Source organism: Rhinoderma darwinii, chromosome 5 (genome assembly GCF_050947455.1).
Source record: "Rhinoderma darwinii isolate aRhiDar2 chromosome 5, aRhiDar2.hap1, whole genome shotgun sequence".
NCBI classification, from domain to species: Eukaryota; Metazoa; Chordata; class Amphibia; order Anura; family Rhinodermatidae; genus Rhinoderma; species Rhinoderma darwinii.
The window spans coordinates 170,417,449-170,437,384 of record NC_134691.1 but is presented as its reverse complement, the minus strand read 5'-3'; positions in this window follow the sequence as shown (position 1 = coordinate 170,437,384).

Genomic DNA, 19,936 nt, shown 5'->3' with positions numbered 1-19,936 from the left:
AACCTATCTACAGTCTCCACATTCCCAACTTCACCCTGATGCAATGGTATGCTGCAGGCCTTTCTTATGCCTATGATGCTTGTTAGTCCGGGGTCTCTCCTGCAGCTTCAATATACTCTCACACTAGCAGGAAAACTTCTCGCTATACTCACCCGTCCGAATTAAGTGGCTCCCAGGGGTTAATGCACCGGCTAGGGCGTCAACCTCTTTTTTAATCCTCCTTGACCTGGCGGCATCTAACCTTGATTGTCAGAGGTCCCCTTACCTCTACCCACCTTCATATCTGCATGGACTCAGCTGTTCTTATGACTTTTGTATGTGGAGACTCCTCCTTCTCAGCTGGGACATCTGTCTTCCTAGCAGGCAGTATCTTCTGCACTCGGATGCTGCAGCAGCCGCTGAAGTAGGTCTGTCTGTCCCATATCCCCAGCAAGGGAGTGCGTGTCCGCACGTTCACATGCCTGACTCCTACTCCATGTGGTTTCAGCTACATAATACCAGCAACAACCTCTTATTTTCTATTGCAAGCACATATATATTATCAAACAGTTATCTAGAGATAGTACTACAGCAGGCATTGAATTACACGTAACAGGGTAGGGCACTGCATGACACAGCACCTTTTTAAAACAATACAGTGCAAAGCATCATATTTAGCATTAAAAAGCCAATATGTATAATAAAATTCTAGTATACTGCACATAAGAGTAGGCATTACACAGCACAACATAATAGGATTTTGAGCACCAGTTACTTTCCAAAGGTGTGTACCGGTTACACCTTACAATGCTCTGAATACAAACCAAATCGAATAGGCACATGCTAAAAGATCTCTTTAGAAAGGTAACACTTTATTTACTTCTATGCATTTACTATACAGTGTTAAATGCCACTATAGACAAAATGTCTCCAAGATACACTACCGTTCAAAAGCTTAGGGTCACTTAGAAATTTCCTTATTTTTGAAAGAAAAGCACAGGTTTTTCAATGAAGATAACATTAAATTAATCAGAAATACACTCTATACATTGTTAATGTGCTAAATTACTATTCTAGCTGCAAACGTCTGTTTTTTAATGCAATATCTACATAGGTGTATAGAGGCCCATTTCCAGCAACCATCACTCCAGTGTTCTCATGGTACATTGTGTTTGCTAACTGTGTTAGAAGGTTAATGGATGATTAGAAAACACTTGAAAACCCTTGTGCAATTATGTTAGCACCGCTGTAAACAGTTTTGCTGTTTAGAGGAGCTATAAAACTGACCTTCCTTTCAGCTAGTTGAGAATCTGGAGCATTACATTTGTGGGTTCGATTAAACTCTCAAAATGGCTAGAAAAAGAGAGCTTTCATGTGAAACTCGACAGTCTATTCTTGTTCTTAGAAATGAAGGCTATTTCATGCGAGCAATTGCCAAGAAACTGAAGATTTCCTACAACGGTGTGTACTACTGCCTTCAGAGGACAGCACAAACAGGCTCTAACCAGAGTAGGAAGAGAAGTGGGAGGCCCCGCTGCACAACTGAGCAACAAGACAAGTACATTAGAGTCTCTAGTTTGAGAAATAGACGCCTCACAGGTCCTCAACTGGCAGCTTCATTGAATAGTACCCGCAAAACGCCAGTGTCAACATCTACAGTGAAGAGGCGACTCCGGGATGCTGGCCTTCAGGGCAGAGGGGCAAGGAAAAAGCCATATCTGAGACTGGCTAATAAAAGGAAAAGATTAATATGGGCAAAAGCACACAGACATTGGACAGAGGAAGATTGGAAAAAAGTGTTATAGACAGACGAATCGAAGTATGAGGTGTTTGGATCACACAGAAGAACATTTGTGAGATGCAGAACAACTGAAAAGATGCTGGAAGAGTGCCTGACGCCATCTGTCAAGCATGGTGGAGGTAATGTGATGGTCTGGGGTTGCTTTGGTGCTGGTAAAGTGGGAGATTTGTACAAGGTAAAAGGGATTTTGAATAAGGAAGGCTATCACTCAATTTTGCAACGCCATGCCATACCCTGTGGACAGCACTTGATTGGAGCCAATTTCATCCTACAACAGGACCCAAAGCACACCTCCAAATTATGCAAGAACTATTTAGGGAAGAAGCAGACAGCTGGTATTCTATCTGTAATGGAGTGGCCAGCACAGTCACCAGATCTGAACCCCATAGAGCTGTTGTGTGAGCAGCTTGACCGTATGGTACGCAAGAAGTGCCCATCAAGCCAATCCAACTTGTTGGAGGGGCTTCTGGAAGCATGGGGTGAAATTTCTCACGATTACCTCAGCAAATTAACAGCTAGAATACCAAAGGTCTGCAATGCTGTAATTGCTGCAAATGGAGCATTCTTTGACGAAAGCAAAGTTTGAAGGAGAAAATTATTATTTGAAATAAAAATCATTATTTCTAATCTTGTCAATGTCTTGACTATATTTTCTAGTCATTTTGCAACTCATTTGATAAATATAAGTGTGAGTTTTCATGGAAAACACAAAATTGTCTGGGTGACCCCAAACTTTTGAACGGTAGTGTATATTAAATAATTTCTATTGCAAAATGCACATGGTTCTATATTTAAAAATATAAATAATGTAATTAACATATCTATATGAATGCAACATTAATCTTCCCTAATGAAAAGACTGAAAACTATTTTCCAGAATCCAACAGCTTTAGGTAGATTAAACTAAATTAATTATTATTTTCTATTTTTACTATTATTTTCTATTTTTACTATAAGTGTTGACAAAAATTATCTAGTAGGCATCCTGTTTTCAGTTAAGATATTGAATGACTGAAAACCAGAGTAAGGCACAGATTCTCAGAACACACCATGCTGGAGTTAGGCTTTGTTCGCATCTGCATCGGGGTTCCGTTCATGTTCATGGGTTCCGTAAGATCTTTCCATCAGGGGAACCCATGAACAGAAACTAAATGGAAACCATAGCTTTCCGTTTGCGTTACTTTTGATTTCAATGGTAATGCTTCTGTTCCTAATGGTTTCCATTTGTCTCTGTTCCGTAAGGTTTCCATTTTTTGGCGGAATCAATAGCGTAGTAGATTGCGCTGTTGTTTCGGCCGAAAAAACGGAAACCTTACGGAACGGAGACAAATGGAAATCATCCATTTGCAACGGAAGCATTACCATTGAAATCAATTGTAATGAAAATATAAAGCTATAGTTGCCATTCCGTTCCCTTTCATGGGTTCCCCTGATGAAAAGGTCTAACTGAACCCATGAACGGAAGCCCGATGCAGATTTGAACGAAGCCTTAGTCATAAAGGTCACATCACATGGGGTTTGTATCCCACAATTATACAAATGATAAACAATAATAGAAAAGACAAAATGTGTTACAAAACCAATGGTAGAAGGATAATGATAGCTACCATCTATTGTAAATGTAAGTCAGGTAACTGTGCCACTAATTGTTCTACTGTTTATGACAGCTGCAGATCTTGGATGGTGTCTTTTATGGACAGAATCTTTAAATTTGTCAAGCTCTTTGAAAGTACTTTTATTGACGCATATAGTATGTAACTTAGGACTATTCTACCAAAATTAGGTACCTTGTCAATATTTTTGATGTATAATGCAAGGTCAGGGTGCATAGATGTATGAGACTTCAGACCCTTTTACATGAGCCAATTTTTGGGCTAGCGAGCATTCACAGAATGCTCGTTCCCGATAATTGCCCTGTGTAAACAGGGCAGTGATCAGCCAATGAATGAGCAAATGCTCGTTCATCGGCTGACTGTATCATTTTTGCAGTCAAAAATATTATCGTTGTGTAAACAGGGAGACATGCTGCCGACATGATAGAAATGTATGGTAGCAACGAGCGCTCATCCCCATACATAGCTCCTTATGATCAGCGCTCGTTTACACGGCCATCGTCAAACTGTGTAAGAGGACTTTTAGACTGTAAGTTCAAGTAGAAAATTGCTGTCCAGAAGCTTCATATGATATTGCATACCATTACATAGTTGCAAATCATTCTTGATAGCATATCTGGAATAAGATACCAACCCCAAAAAATTTTGGGGAAGTGTCCCAGAATATTGTTTGCTAGTTGCTACTGTGCTGCTTGGAAGTGTTTACATGTCTTGGTTCTAGGTTCCCTGCTTTCTTCTAACAGATCCAATCCCATATTTGGCATAAAATAAGGTATTCAAATTAACCATTCATACAGCTTTGCAAATAAGATCACTTTTCATTAGACATAGCTATTACAGTGTTTATGCCAGGGACACACACTGATCACACACATATTTGAAACTGATATTCCACAAGTGGAAAACTACCATTATGCTCTAGATAAAGCCAACAAGGGAAAAAAAAACAATGTGTATTATTCACAATTTGTCGCTGATTTTATGGCAGGAAGAATTCAGTCTAATTCAGTAAGAAGAGGTACTAAAAATAACAGAAATTTGTGGTGATCAGACCTGAACTTAATTAAATAAAGTAAACAATGCCACTCACACTCATGTGTGGTCAGTTACCTGCTGAGAAAGAGAACAAAAAACTAAAGATGAGCAAGCTACCTGAAATTCATTTCAGCTCCGATTTGATTGAATTGGCTGTCCGATTCGATTCGGTCCAAATAAATTCACTACAAATCTGTAGGGTTTTTAAAAAATCATTATTGTCATGGCGCTATTAAAATTTGCCATTTTAATATGTTCGCTGAATAATATGCGCTCGCTATATATAAAAGTCATACCAGTAGCCATCTGGCCGGTGCTTGAGGGCTGAGGAGACACGACATGACCACTCTTTACACACCCATTTTCCCTTGCTTGCTAACCCTATTTTTTAATTTGAATTCAGATCATTGGTCCAAAATCCTGCGCATGTGCCGTTAAATAATATACTCCGGGCATGTGCAATAAAGGAAGGTGTACGTCCTCTGCTTTATTCACTCACTGCGCCTGCACCAGATCCTGTGGGACGTTGCCTTTGGATTCGGCAGCTTGTTTTGTCTTGCAGGGCACACTTCGCTTCACTGCGCATGCCCGGAGTGTAGCAGTCAAAAGCCCATGTGCGGTATTTCGGGGCTATCGAGCCCTGATGACATATGACAGCACTGGTGGCAAGCAAGTAAAAATTGGCGTATAAAGAGCTGTGACTCTTCAGCCCTCAAGCACCGCCCAGCTGATTACTGGTATGTCGTTTCATAGCCAAAAATCTGTTGGCCGTGATTTGTGCACCGTGAACTCCAAAATATTTGGATTTTGCCAAATCCGAAACTTTTGGGAAATTCGGACCAAATTCAATATGTGTAGAATCGATCAAAAACCTCTCAATCTCAGGGTATGCCTGGGTTACATATACTTGCCAATTACAATTTTGACTGAATTGACTAAAAGGGTTTTTATTATTAAAAACGCTTAAAGAGACCCTGTCACTAGATCATATAAGTTGAACTGATTAGCTGACCTGAATAGCGCGCGTCTTCCTAATTTCAGCTCTTTTTTTTTTCATGAAGTCCCCATACCAGAGATATGGCCCACTGTTGTGTTGGCTCCCTATATTCTAATTTTTTAAAGTTAGCGAATGGGGTGGAGCTAGCTTCCCTGCCTTTAATGTTGATAAATCAGCACGAGGCAGCTTGAAGGTAGTTCACGCCCAATTGGTTAACTACAGCAAATTAGGATAGAGGGAGTCAACTTAACAGTGAACCATATCTCTGAAGCTGAGGGATTTAGGAAAATAAAAAACAGTGCTAGAATCACGGAGACAGTGCTATTCAGGTCAGTTAAACAGTTCAACTTATATGACCTAGTAACAGGTCCTTTTTAACCTAAATATGTTCTCTGACTGAAAGGGACATGTATAGAATATCCCCATAGCCAAAGATTTACACCATTCAGCCATAAAATTAAAACCACTTACAGGTAAAGTGAATAACATTGATTATCCCATTACAATGGCACCTGTATATTGGTGGAATATATTAGGCAGCAAGTGAACAGTCAGTTCTTGAAGTTCATTTCTTCGAAGGAGGAAAAACGGGTATGCATAACAATCTGAGCAACTTTTACAAGAGCCCAGTTGTGATGGCTAGATGACAGTTCAGTGGTTCGAATTTACAAAAAATGGTCTAAGGAAGGACGACTGGTGAACCGGCTACAGGGTAAACTGCACCCAGGGCTCATTGATATGTGTGAGTGGTGGAGGCTAGCCGTCTGGTCCAATTCAACATAAGAGCTGCTTTTGTCATTCCAATACTGGTTATAGTTGCCTGTAAGGCTTGCCATACACTTTAAATAGTTGTCAGACAAACAATCGTTCAGCCGACATCTATTCCTAATGACTTCCCAATACACATGCTTGCTTGGCTTGGCCGAGCGTGATTGTGTTTTCAATGAGAAGAAGAAAGAAAGCCGCTGCCAAACACCTCTGGCAGCAGTTTATTTCCATACAAACAAAAGGATCGGGCATGTTGAAATTCAACAGACCAATCCTTCTTTTCCCTGAAATCTGCCGTGGAGGAGAGTGGGGATGCAACTATACACAAGAAATGGTCACCTAGGGCCTTTAGGGGTGTGTGACCTGTGTGAGTGAACAGGGCGCTGCAGCCTCCCTGCATGTAAGGGGTGCCACTGGGCAGGCCAATTGATCTCTATATCCTCTGCTCCTCATAACACACATGGAGGAAGCAGGGGCAGCAAGAGAGGAGGAAGAAGCTGTGTGTGTGTTTGTGTGTGTGTGTGTGTTTGTGTGTGTGTGTGCCTCTGTGGGTATAGGCATCACTGTGTGTTATTTGTGGTGTTACATAGGACTGCAGGTAACATCCACTAAATTATCTGCACACAGAGACTTATCACTATGCCTTATATGTGGTGTTATATAGGACTGCAGGTGACATCTACTACATTATCTGTACTCAGAGATTTATCAGTGTGTTATCTGTGGTGTTTTATAGGACTGCAGGTTACCTTTATACATTATCTGTACTCAGAGAGTTATCACTGTGTGTTATCTGTGGTATTACGTAGGACTGCAGGTAATATCTGCTACATTATCTGTACTGTGTATATGAGTGCCTGTGTGTGTGTGTGTGTGTGTGTGTGTGTGTGTGTGTGTGTGTGTGTGTGCGTGTGCGTGTGTGTATATATATATATATATATATATATATATATATATATATACAGTGAAGGAAATAAGTATTTGATCTCTTGCTGATTTTGTAAGTTTGCCCACTGTCAAAGTCATGAACAGTCTTTAGGCTAGGTTAATTTTACCAGTGAGAGATAGATTATATATATATATAAAAAAATAAAAAAAAGAAAATCACATAGTCAAAATTATATATATTTATTTGCATTGGGCACAGATAAATAAGTATTTGATCCCCTACCTACCATTAAGAGTTCAGCCTCCTCCAGACCAGTTACACTCTCCAAATCAACTTGGTGCCTGCATTAAAGACAGCTGTCTTAAATGGTCACCTGTATAAAAGACTCCTGTCCACAGACTCAATTAATCAGTCTGACCTCTACAACATGGGCAAGACCAAAGAGCTTTCTAAGGATGTCAGGGACAAGATCATAGACCTGCACAAGGCAGGAATGGGCTACAAAACCACAAGTAAGACGCTGGGTGAGAAGGAGACAACTGTTGGTGCAATAGTAAGAAAATGGAAGACATACAAAATGACTGTCAATCAACATCGATCTGGGGCTCCATGCAAAATCTCACCTCGTGGGGTATCCTTGATCCTGAGGAAGGTGAGAGCTCACACATTACGCCGTAATGGATTAAAATCCTGCAGTGCCCGCAAGGTCCCCCTGCTCAAGAAGGCACATGTACAGGCCCGTCTGAAGTTTGCAAATGAACATCTGGATGATTCTGAGAGTGATTGGGAGAAGGTGCTGTGGTCAGGTGAGACTAAAATTGAGCTCTTTGGCATTAACTCAACTCGCCGTGTTTGGAGGAAGAGAAATGCTGCCTATGACCCAAAGAACACCGTCCCCACTGTCAAGCATGGAGGTGGAAACATTATGTTTTGGGGGTGTTTCTCTGCTAAGGGCACAGGACTACTTCACCGCATCAATGGGAGAATGGATGGAGCCATGTACCTCATCATCAACTACTAAAAATGTCTGACTGCTGTGCTTGCAAACAAGGGTTTTGCCACCAAGTATTAAGTCTTGTTCGCCAAAGGGATCAAATACTTATTTCCCTGTGCACAATGCAAATAAATATATATCATTTTGACAATGTGATTTTCAGTTTTTTTTTAAATATAATCTATCTCTCACTGGTAAAATTAACCTAGACTGTTCATGTCTTTGACAGTGGGCAAACTTACAAAATCAGCAAGGGATCAAATACTTATTTCCTTCACTGTATATATATATATATATATATATATATATATATATATATATAATTTATTTTTTTCCCTGTATGTCTATATATCTTTCTGTGTTCATATATGTGCCTGCGTGTGTGTGTGTGTGTGTGTGTGTGTGTGTGTATATATATAATATATACATACACACTGTGTGCACAATTATTAGGCAAGTGAGTATTTTGACCATATCATCATTTTTATTCATATTTTCCAAATCCAATGTCATGCCCATGGCCGCAGGCCACCAGGTTTGCTTACCTCCTGACGGCCGCAGCCATGGCTTAGTGAGCACTGGTCCCCGTCTCCTACTCAGGAGACGCCAGTGCTCACTTCCGCTTCGCTCTGCTGTGTCTGCAAATGGTCTCCTAAGTGTCTTCCAGTTCCCAGTGTTTACCGTTCCTGCTACCTGTAACCTGTATCCCGTGTTATCCTGGTCCAAGTGCCATATTGAGTTGGAGTCATGCTGCGCTGAGTACTACACCTGTCCTGCTACACCACGCCTGGTGTCCGCCTGCTGCCTAGTCCCATCCGAGCCTGTCTTGCTTATGTCTGAAGCTACCACAGATACAGCTATACGAACTATAGACTTTGACCTTTGTCCCAATGGCCAGCTGCCATACCGTTAATGTGGTACGGCCTAGTGGGTTCACGCACCCAACGTGACATCCAAACAAACTTGACTGCTTATTGGATGAAGCATATCAGGTGATGTGTATTTGTGTAATGAGGGAGGGTGTGGCCTAAGGAGATCAAGACCCTCATCAAGGTGTGCAGAATTATTAGGCAGCTTGTTTTCTTCTGGCAAAATGGGCCCCAAAATAGATTTAACTGACTCTGAAAAGTCAACATTTTTTAACCCCTTCCCATTTTTCAGATTTTCACTTTAGTTTGTTCCTCCTCACCTTCCAAAAGCCATAACTCTTTTAGTTTTCCATCAATATTGTCTTATGAGGGCTTATTTTTTGCGGGACGAGTTGTAGATTTCCACAGCACCATTTTTTGTACCATATAATGTAGTGAGAAACTAGAAAAATAATATATGTGGGGTGGAATAGGAAAAAAACAGAGATTCCTCAACCTTTTGGGTGGTTTTGTTTTTACGGCATTCACCTTACGGTAAAAACGGCATGTTAACTTCATTCTACATGTCAATACGATTACAGTGATACCATATGTATAGTTTTCTTTATGTTTTACTACTTTTACAAGGAAAAAATTGATTGTTAAAAATAAAATTAGAGTTTTGTCGCCACATTCTGAGAGCCATAAAGTTTTTATTTTTCTGTAGATTTAGCCGTGTGAGTGCTTATTTTTTTGCGGGGCAAGCTACAGTTTATATTGGTACCATTTTGGGGTACATGAGACTTTTTGATCACTTTTTATTTCATTTTTTGTGGGAGAAGAAGGGAACAAAAAACAGCAATTCTGATGTTTTTCATTGGTTTTTTTTTACGACGTTCACCGTGCGGACTAAATAATGATATATTGTAATAGTTCAGACTTTTATGGACGCGTCGATACCAGTTATGTTAGGTTTTTATTTTTTTTACATTGTGCTTGAGGGAAAATGAGAAAAGGTTTTTTTTTTTAGCTTTTAATTTTTTTCTTTCTTTTTATTTGTTAAAAAAAACTTTATTTTACTGTTTTTTACTTGTCCCCTTAGGGGACTTTAACCAGCGATCATTAGATCGCTTGCACAATATACTGCAATACTAATGTATTGCAGTATATCGTGATTCTGACAGTCTCCTATGAAGCCCTGCCGGAGGCGGGGCTTCATAGGAGTACAAAGATGGCAGACCTAGGGGATTTCGTCAGGCCCTAGGCAGCGGTGCCAACCAATGGCTCCCCCCGATCTCACCACGGGTGGGCCGTTGGGACGTTACAGGGGTCACCCCCCTGTTTTTAGTAATTTAAATGCCATGATCGCTATTGAAAGTGGCATTTAATGGGTTAAACAAGTGGGATCGCGCTCGAACGGGATCCCGCTCGTTACTCGGAAGTTTCGGCTGTAACACACAGCCGACACACTCGCTCTATGGAGCGGTCTCAGCCCGTTAGCCCGCTCCATATTCCCACACCCGGCGTGTACCGTATATATACTGCAGATGTCGGGAAGGGGTTACAATTCATTCAGAGGGATGCAGCACTATTATAATTGCTAAGATATTGGGGCGTGATCACAGGACCATGAAACATTTTGTTGCTTATAGTCAATAGGGTCGCAACAAAACCAGGAACCCATTATCCTCCAGTACTGTCATATTCCAGAACTGCAACCTTCCTGGTGTGCCCAGAATTACAAGGTGTTCAGTGCTCAGAGACATGGCCAAGGTAAGGAAGCCGGAAACCCGACCACCACTGAACAAGACACATAAGCTGAAACGTCAAGACTGGGCCAAGAAATATCTGAAGATAGATTTTTCAAAGGTTTTATGGACTGATGAGATGAGTGACTCTTGACGGACCAGATGGATTGGCCCGTGGCTGGATCAGTAACGGGCACAGAGCTCCACTTCAACTCAGACACCAGCAAGGTGGAGGCGGGTTACTGCTATGGGCTGGCATTATTAGGGTATGTTCACACGAGGTCATTACGTCCGTAATTGACGGACGTATTTCGGCCGCAAGTACCGGACCGAACACAGTGCAGGGAGCCGGGCTCCTTGCATCATAGTTATGTACGATGCTAGGAGTCCCTGACTCGCTGCCGGACAACTGTCTCGTTCTGAAAATATGATTACAGTACGGGACAGTTGTCCGGCAGCGAAGCAGGGACTCCTAGCGTTGTACATAACTATGATGCTAGGAGCCCGGCTCCCTGCACTGTGTTCGGTCCGGTACTTGCGGCCGAAATACGTCCGTCAATTACAGACGTAATGACCTCGTGTGAACATACCCTTAAAGATAAGCTAGTTGGACCTTTTTGTGTTGAAGATTGTCTAAAAATCAACTCCCAAACCTACTGCTCGTTTTTAGAAGACACTTTCATCAAGGTGGTACAGGAAAAAGTCTGCATCTTTCAAGAAAACTATGATTTTTATGCAGGACAATGCTCTATCACATGTATCAAAGTACTCCACTGCATGGCAAGCCAGTAAAGTCCTTAAATATGAAAGAATAATGACACTTATGTAGTAATAACTTGGGAATGCTTTTACCTATCCAAGTGATTCTGAGATTGTTTTCTCGTAACATATTGTACTTTATGTTTGTAAAAAAAATTTGCTCTATAAATTCAATATTTATGTATAAAAACACCAAAATTTTGAGAAAATTTGCAGAAATTGGAATTTTTCTGAATTTTCTTGTAAGTCAGAGAGTGATAACATACAAAATAGTTCCTACTTATATATCCCATATGTCTGCTTTATGTTTGCATAATTTTTTGAACATTCTTTTATTTTTCTAGGACGTTACAAGGCTTAGAACTTTAGCTGCAGTTTCTCATATTTTTAAGAAAATTTGAAAAGGCAATTTTTTCAGGGACCAGTTCAGAACTGAAGTGGCTTTGAGGGCCTTACATATTAGCAAGTCCCCATAAATCACTTCATTTTAAAAACTGAACCCCTCAAAGTATCCAAAACAGCATTCAGAAAGTGTTTTAACCCTTTAGGTGTTTCTCATGAATTAAAGCAAAGTAGAGGTGAAATGTATAAATTTCATTTTTTTTGTTGCCCAAATTCTTTTTTAATACACTTTTTTTTTCTATAATACAGAAGGTTTTACACGAGAAATGCAAGTCAATTTATTGCCCAGATTGTGCAGTTTTTAGAAGTATCCCACATGTGGCCCTAGTGCGCTACTGGACTGAAACACCGGCCATTAGAACCAAAAGAGCACCTAGTGGATTTTGAGGCACCTTTGTTTTTTATATATATATATATATATATATATATATATATATATATATATATATATATATATATGTATATTTCAGGCACCATGTCGGGTTTGAAGAGATCTTGTGATGCCAAAACAGTGAAAACCCCCAAAATTTACAACATTTTGGAAACTACACTCTCAATGATTTTATCTAGGGGTATAGTTAGAATTTTGACTCCACAGTTTTTTGGCTAAATGTATTTGAATTAAATGTGAATATGAAAATCTACTTTTTTTCTGAAAAAAGTTGACATTTTTAATTTTTACAAGGTATAAAGGAGAAAAAACACCCCAGCATTCGTATTCTTTCTTTTTATGGCGTCCACCGTGGGCTATAAATGACAATTTTACTTTATTCTGCGGGTCAATATGATTACGGTGATACATATGTATATAGTTTTTTTTTATGTTTTGCAGTGTTTGCACAATAAAATCCCTTTTTTTATAAAATTATTTATTTTTTGTGGCACCATATTGTGAGCGCTATAACTTTTTTATTTTTCAGTCAAAGCTGTGTAAGGACTTGTTTTAGCGGGACGGGGTGTAGTTTTTATTTGTACTATTTTGGGGTATATGCGACTTTTTAAGTACTTTTTAATGTATATTTTTGCAGGGTTGATGACCAAAAAATAGTGATTCTGGCATGGTTTTTTTACTTAATTTTTTTGCGATGTTCACCGTGCAGGAAAAATAACATTATAGTTTTATAGTTTGGGTCATTACAAACATGGTGATATCAAATATGTGTACTTTTTTTTAACGTGTTCTTGTTTAAAAGACTTATTATAGAAAAAAAGCCGTTTTTGTTTATGTAACTTATAACTCTTATTTTTAAACTTTTATAAAAACATTTTTATTAACTTATTTATACTTTTTTTTACTTGTCCCACTAGGGGACTTGAAGACTTGCAGCTCTGATCGTTGTTCTAATACATTACACTACCTATGTAGTGTAATGTGTTCTAACTGTCATTGTGATGTGACAGTCACTCTGATAGGAAACCTATGAGGACCAGCCTCTGGCAATCGACCGCCGCATCTAAGGGGCTAACTGCCAAAATCAGTGGCGATGAACCACTGATCGACAACAGGGCAGACACCCTGCACAGTTAACCGCCGCTGCGGTGTAGCGCTGCACGGTGGTTAACTGTGAATGTACAGACATAACTGCACGTCAAGGTGCGTGAAGTTACTGCTTATCTTGACGTGCAGTTACGTCAAGGTGTGAGAAGGGGTTAACAGATGAAAATAAACAAGTGAGATGGAAAAATTTTCCTTTTTAATTTAGTTACATTATAATTCTGGACACTAATAGTTGCCGAATAATTATGCACACTATAATAAAATTAATTCTCAAAAATACAACTTGCCTTAGGGTATGTTCACACGACCTATTTACGGACGTAATTCGGGCGTTTTAACCCCCGAATTACGTCCGAAATTACGGCTTGAAAGCGTTGACAAACATCTGCCCATTGAAAGCAATGGGCTGACGTTTGTCTGTTCAGACGAGGCGTATATTTACGCGCCGCTGTCAAAAGACGGCACGTAAATAGACGCCCGCCTCAAAGAAGTGACCTGTCACTTCTTGAGGCGTAATTGGAGCCGTTATTCATTGACTCCAATGAAAAGCAGCGCCAATTACGTCCGTAATGGACGCGGCGTTCAAGCGCCTGCACATGCCGTTACGGCTGAAATGACGGGGCTGTTTTCTCCTGGACACAGCCCCGTAATTTCGGCCGTTACGGACGCGGCCGTGTGAACATACCCTTATAATTGTGCACACAGTGTATAAGTGTCTCCTAGATGTGTGTGTTTCTGTGTGTGTGTGTGTGTGTGTGTGTGTGTGTGTGTGTGTATAAATGCCTAATTTGTGTGTGTATTTATGTGTGTGTGTGTGTCTATATATTTACCTATGTGTATGTTTGTATATATATTTGTCTGTATGTCTAAATATGTGCCTTTATGTATGTACAGTATATATGTTCCAGTATGTGCGTGTCTATATATGTGGTTAAATTTTTTATTTGTGGAGGGCAGCAATAGGGAGTCCCGCACAGGGCGCCATCCAACCTAAGACCAATCCTGTGGTCACCTTAACTAATGAGACAATTGAACTTGCTTTGAACCTGATAGTTTTGAGAATTTTAGTTTTCATCTCATTTCATCTCCTTCTAAGTTTCCAGTTATACTAAGAATTTCCTGTTTTTCAACCCACAACCCTTCTATCAACTGGAAATCAAGGTCAATTAATGTACCTTCTGAGTACTGCAAGGACAATGGCCATACAAACCTTTCTGTTACTGAACAAGCTCAAGTCTCTGAGATTTCTCATTAGGGTTATGATAAGTCACCACCTCAGTACCAGCATATTTTCATGATATCTACAAGAAAAACACTGCTGATCAACTACTTCCTCATCGCCCTTATGATTGTCTCATTGAATTACCTCCAGGAGCAACTATACCCTTTGGCCGAATTTATTCTCTTTCTGAAGCATAATTAAAGGTACCTCGAAAATTCTTAGATACAAATTTAAAGAAAGGCTTCATTCAACATTCTAAATCCCCAGCAGTGGCAGCTTTTGTCAAGATCTGTAGCAGATTCGGAGTCCTGTGGCTGAAATGATCTGGTAGGAGAGTGAAAATAGCAAGACAATTCAAGTAACTGTTGAAGTTTGGTACACAGATACATGGCAACAGGTTATAGCGTGAGGCAGTGATGTGGTCAGGAAACAATCCAAGTTTGGTACACATATAAGCTACAACAGTTTTTAGAGTAAGATTCAAAGTAACCAGACTACAGACAGGAAACTCAATAGTCTGGCAAGGGGGAAGTGCAGGGGCCAGACTTTTATTGTAAACCAAAAGGGTGGGACCATGACTGGCCTTAGGATAGATGGCAGCCCGTGCAAAATTTTCTTTCGGCCCTCCACCCCTTGATAAAAACAATGCCACATAAAAAAGTATAATGCCTCCCCACAGTATAATGCCCTTTTTAGTGTCCCACACAGTATAATGCCCTTTGTAATGCCATCACACAGTATAATGCCCCCTTTAGTGTCCCCACACAGTATAATGTCCCCTAAGTGCCCCACCTAATATGATGTCCCTTTAGTGCCCCCCACACAGCATAATGCCCCTTTAGTGCCCCCCATACAGTATAATGCTCCCATAGCTGCCCCAATACAGTACAAAAATAAGAATATTTAATAATATATTATAACCCCTTTAAGGACATAGTATTTTGTCCTCTAAGTGTGACCACACAATATAATGCCCCCTAAGTGCCACACAGAGTATATTGTCCCCTATTGTGCCCATACATGGTGTAATGTCCCATGAGTGTCCCCATCACAGTATAATGCCCCATTAGTGGCCCCCACAGTATAATGTCCCCCTCTCCTCCCCTGGGTGCCACACATAGCCCCCCCATTATAGATAGTGCCCCTTGTAGATTGTGCCTTACAGCCCCCTATAGATTCTGCCATATAGCCCCCTGTAGTGCCACACAGCACCCCACCTCCCCCTTGTAGATAGTGCCATACAGCCCCACCTCCCCCTTGTAGACAGAGCCCCCAAACTCCCCTTGTAGATAGTGCCATGGAGCCCCCACCTCCCCCTTGTATAAAGTGCCATACAGCCCCCCACCTTCCCCTTTGTAGACAGTGACATATATCCCTCCACCTGCCCCTTGTGAAAGTGCCATACAGCCCCTACCACCCGCTTGTAGACAGCACCCCCTTAACAAACAAAACAAAAACTTTATACTCACTTAAGTCCCGTTCCCACAACGAACAGGGCTGCTTTACAACGCCGACGGGATCGTTGTGTAGGCATAATCCAGTGGCATGATCATGTTGGCCTGCACAAGGATCCTGTAGCCTAGTAAATGGCCTGTAAGTGGCCCATAGCCTAGTAAATGGCAGACAAGGGAGATACCTCCCTGCTCTGCAATAGTGTTCAATAGTATCTGTGTCCTAAGGATGCAGATACTATTGAATGTGGCATTGCTACCGCTGTAGCAGCCATAGCAGAGGTGCCAGTGCCGGCAGGCAGCACGGGCTGCCTTATTCCGTGGTCCCCGTAGCAGCCGCTATGGCTGCTACAGCGGTAAATACGTCAAGAGCAGAGAAGGAGTGCCCAGGCCCAGCGACTGTGCAGCTCCCTTTCTGCCGAGCGCTACTTCTTTGCTCTTCACGTAACTACCGCTTCAGAAACACAAGCAAGGGAAAGGAGCCAGTGCAGCAGTCCATTCCACCTGCTGAAGTGATGCACCCTGTGCGATGACACGTTGCACACCCCAAGGGCCGGCCCTGGGTGAGACCAATCAAGCAATCAAGACAAGCAATACAGAGAGGCAGGAATCAAGAGAACCTAAACAATAGATTCAGTAGTGGAGCTGCCCAACATTTCAAATGGCTAACAAAGAAGAGCCACTGACTGGGACACAGGAGCCTCGGGAACCAAATCCCAACAGTACTCACCTTCTTCCTATGGATGTCGTAGAGGCTGACTTGTAAGGATATCTCTGATTAAATTATTTTGTAAACCTAGAAGCATGAACATTATCTTCTGGTTCCTAAGAATTCTCCATACACCTTTCACTAGATCAAGTACTGCAGCTTATTCCGATCGATTCTGAAGTCCTAGATTTTTTTTAACAATATATTTTTGCTCACTATGCACATTTAATCTTTATGGAGGAGGCAAATGGCTTAAAAATAAAGCAATGAAAAAGAGGATGCACCTTCATAGTCTCAGGAAGTTTTAACAGGTTCCCGACCGCTGGCTGTGTTTTTACGGGCAGCGGTCAAGGTCTCTGGTCCGCCGTATAGACTAATTACGGCGGCACTTCAGAGAGTGTGCACGTGCACTGTTGCTAACATCCCTAGGCACTGGGCAATGTATCAGGGGCCAATCTTTTGGTCCCTGAACATGTGATCGCTGTGAGAGGCAATCACAGTGATCACATGCATTTCTATGTAAAATATAGTGTGCACGTGATCGCAAAATTTTCTCTGGTCATTTAGATGTAAGACAGCCTAGTCCTTAACCGGTTAAACAAAAAGTGACATTATTCATTTAAACAAAGATTTGAAATGGCCCAATATATTTCTGGCCCAATGTTGGAGAAGGTATTTTCAGCTTTCATTTTTTTTGTCCCCTACATAAAAAAAACGGAGTTGCTTTCCGGTATTTATCAGCAGCCTATTTAAATTGATTTGGGCATCGTGCAAACTCTCAACAATTTTTTGAAATTGGTATAATCAGAAATGAAGACTGGGTAAAGGCCTGCATTAGCATAGAAGGAAGTATTCTTTTGAACTATGCTCAGACTTATTTTATACAAACTTAGCTGTGGGTAAGTATCCTGAAGATAAGCTAGGAAGCATCAAATGTGCTGTTTAAAAGTTGTATTAGTTCTTTCAGTTTGTCCATTTGATTAGGGATGAAAGGCAGAGGGCAAATTTACTCTAATCCCAAGATCAGACCAAAAGCTTTTCCAGAATTTAGAAGTGAACTGTACCCCCCGAATAGAGACCACATTTTCTGGAATGCCATGTCATTTAAATGCTTATTAATTCAACAGTTTGTACCATGGAAGGTATTCCTTTGATTGGGCAATCTTTGTGAAATGATCTATGACAACAAGGATGGACCCAATTTCTTTGTAAAGAGGTAGGTCAACCACAAAATCCATAGAAACTGAGCCCTAAAGGCGAGATGGAACAAGGAGTGGATGTAGCAAACCTAAAGGAGAAAAGCAGAGTTTTATTTTGAGCACAAACTACAAATGAAGAAACATATTTTTGAACATCCTTCTTAACCCCTTTAGGACGCAGCCTGTTTTGGCCTTGTGGCACAGCCAATTTTTTCAAATCTGACATGTGTCACTTTATGTGGTAATAACTCTAGAATGCTTTTACCTATCCAATCGATTCTGAGAATGTTTTTTCGTGACATATTGTACTTTATGATAGTGGAAAAATTTGGTCGATAAATTCAATATTTATTTGTGAAAAACACCAAAATTTAGAGAAAATTTGCAAAAATGTGCATTTTTCTAAATTTAAATGTATCTGCTTGTAAAACCGATAGTAATACCACACAAAATAGTCACTAGTTACCATTTCCCATATGTCTACTTTATATTTGCATTGTTTTTTGAACATCCTTTTATTTTTCTAGGACGTTACAAGGCTTAGAACTTTAGCAGCAATTTCTCACATTTTCAAGAAAATTTCAAAAGGCTATTTTTACAGGGACCAGTTCAGTTCTGAACTTGTTTTGAGGGCCTTATATATTATAATAAAACACCAATAAAACACCCCATTTTAAAAACGTCACCCCTCAAAGTATTCAAAAGAGCATTCAGAAAGTATTTGAACCCTTTAGGCGTTTCACAGGAAATAAAGCAAAGTACAGGGGAAATTTACAAATTTCTCTTTTTTTTGCCGAAATTCATTTGTAATAAAGAAAATTGTATAACACAGAAGCTTTTACCAGAGAAATACAACTCAATATTTATTGCCCAGGTCCTGCAGTTTTTAGGAATATCCCACATGTGGCCCTAGTGCGGTAATGGACCGAAACACCGGCCTCAGAAGCAAAGGAGCACCTAGTGGATTTTGGGGCCTGCTTATTTTTAGATTATATTTTAGGCACCATGTCGAGTTTGAAGAGGTCTTGTGGTGCCAAAACAGTGGAAACTCGCCAAAAGTGACCCCATTTTGGAAACTAGACCCCTCAAGGAATTTATCTAGGGGTATAGTTAGCAATTTGACCCCACAGGTATTTTGCTATATTTATTGGAGTTAGTCTGTGAAAATGAAAATCTACTTTTTTTCTGAAATAACATAGACATGTTTAATATTTACAAGGAGTAAAGAAGAAAATTCACCCCAACATTTGTAAAGCATCTTCTCCCGATTACGGAAATACCCCATATGTGGTAATAAATTGCTGTTTGGACCCACGGCAGCGTTCAGAAGGGAGGGAGCGACATTTGGATTTTGGAGCACAGATTTTGCTAGATTGGTTTTTAGTGCCATGTCACGATTGCAACGCCCTGGAGGGAACAAAACAGTGGAAACACCCCAAAAGTGACCCTATTTTGGAAACTAGACCCCTCAAGGAATTTTTATAGGGGTATAGTAAGCATTTATACCACACAGGTCTTTTGCAGAATTTAGTAGAATTAGGTCGTGAAAATGAATATAAACATTATTGTCCACTAAAATGTTGAATTTTTTCATTTTCCCAAGGGATAAAGGAGAAAAAGTCGCTCTAAATTTGTAACGCAACTCTCCCGAGTACGACAATACCCCACCTGTGGTAATAATTAATTTTTTTAATAGAAATTAATTAACCTTTGAAGGACTGATCCTTTTTTGCTTTTCCATTTTAGTTTTTCACTCCCCGCCTTCCAAACGCCGTAACTTTTTTATTTTTCCATGAATTGAGCGGTGTGAGGGCTTATTTTTGGCAGGACGAGCTGTAGTTTTTATTGGTATCATTTTTTGATAGATGCAAATTTTTGATCACTTTTTATTACATTATATGTAGAGCTTTGGTGGCCAAAAACAGTGATTTTGGCGTTTTAAATTCTTTATTTCTTACGGCGTTCATAATGCTCTATAAATGACAATTTTACTTTATTCTGCGGGTCGATACGATTACGGCAAT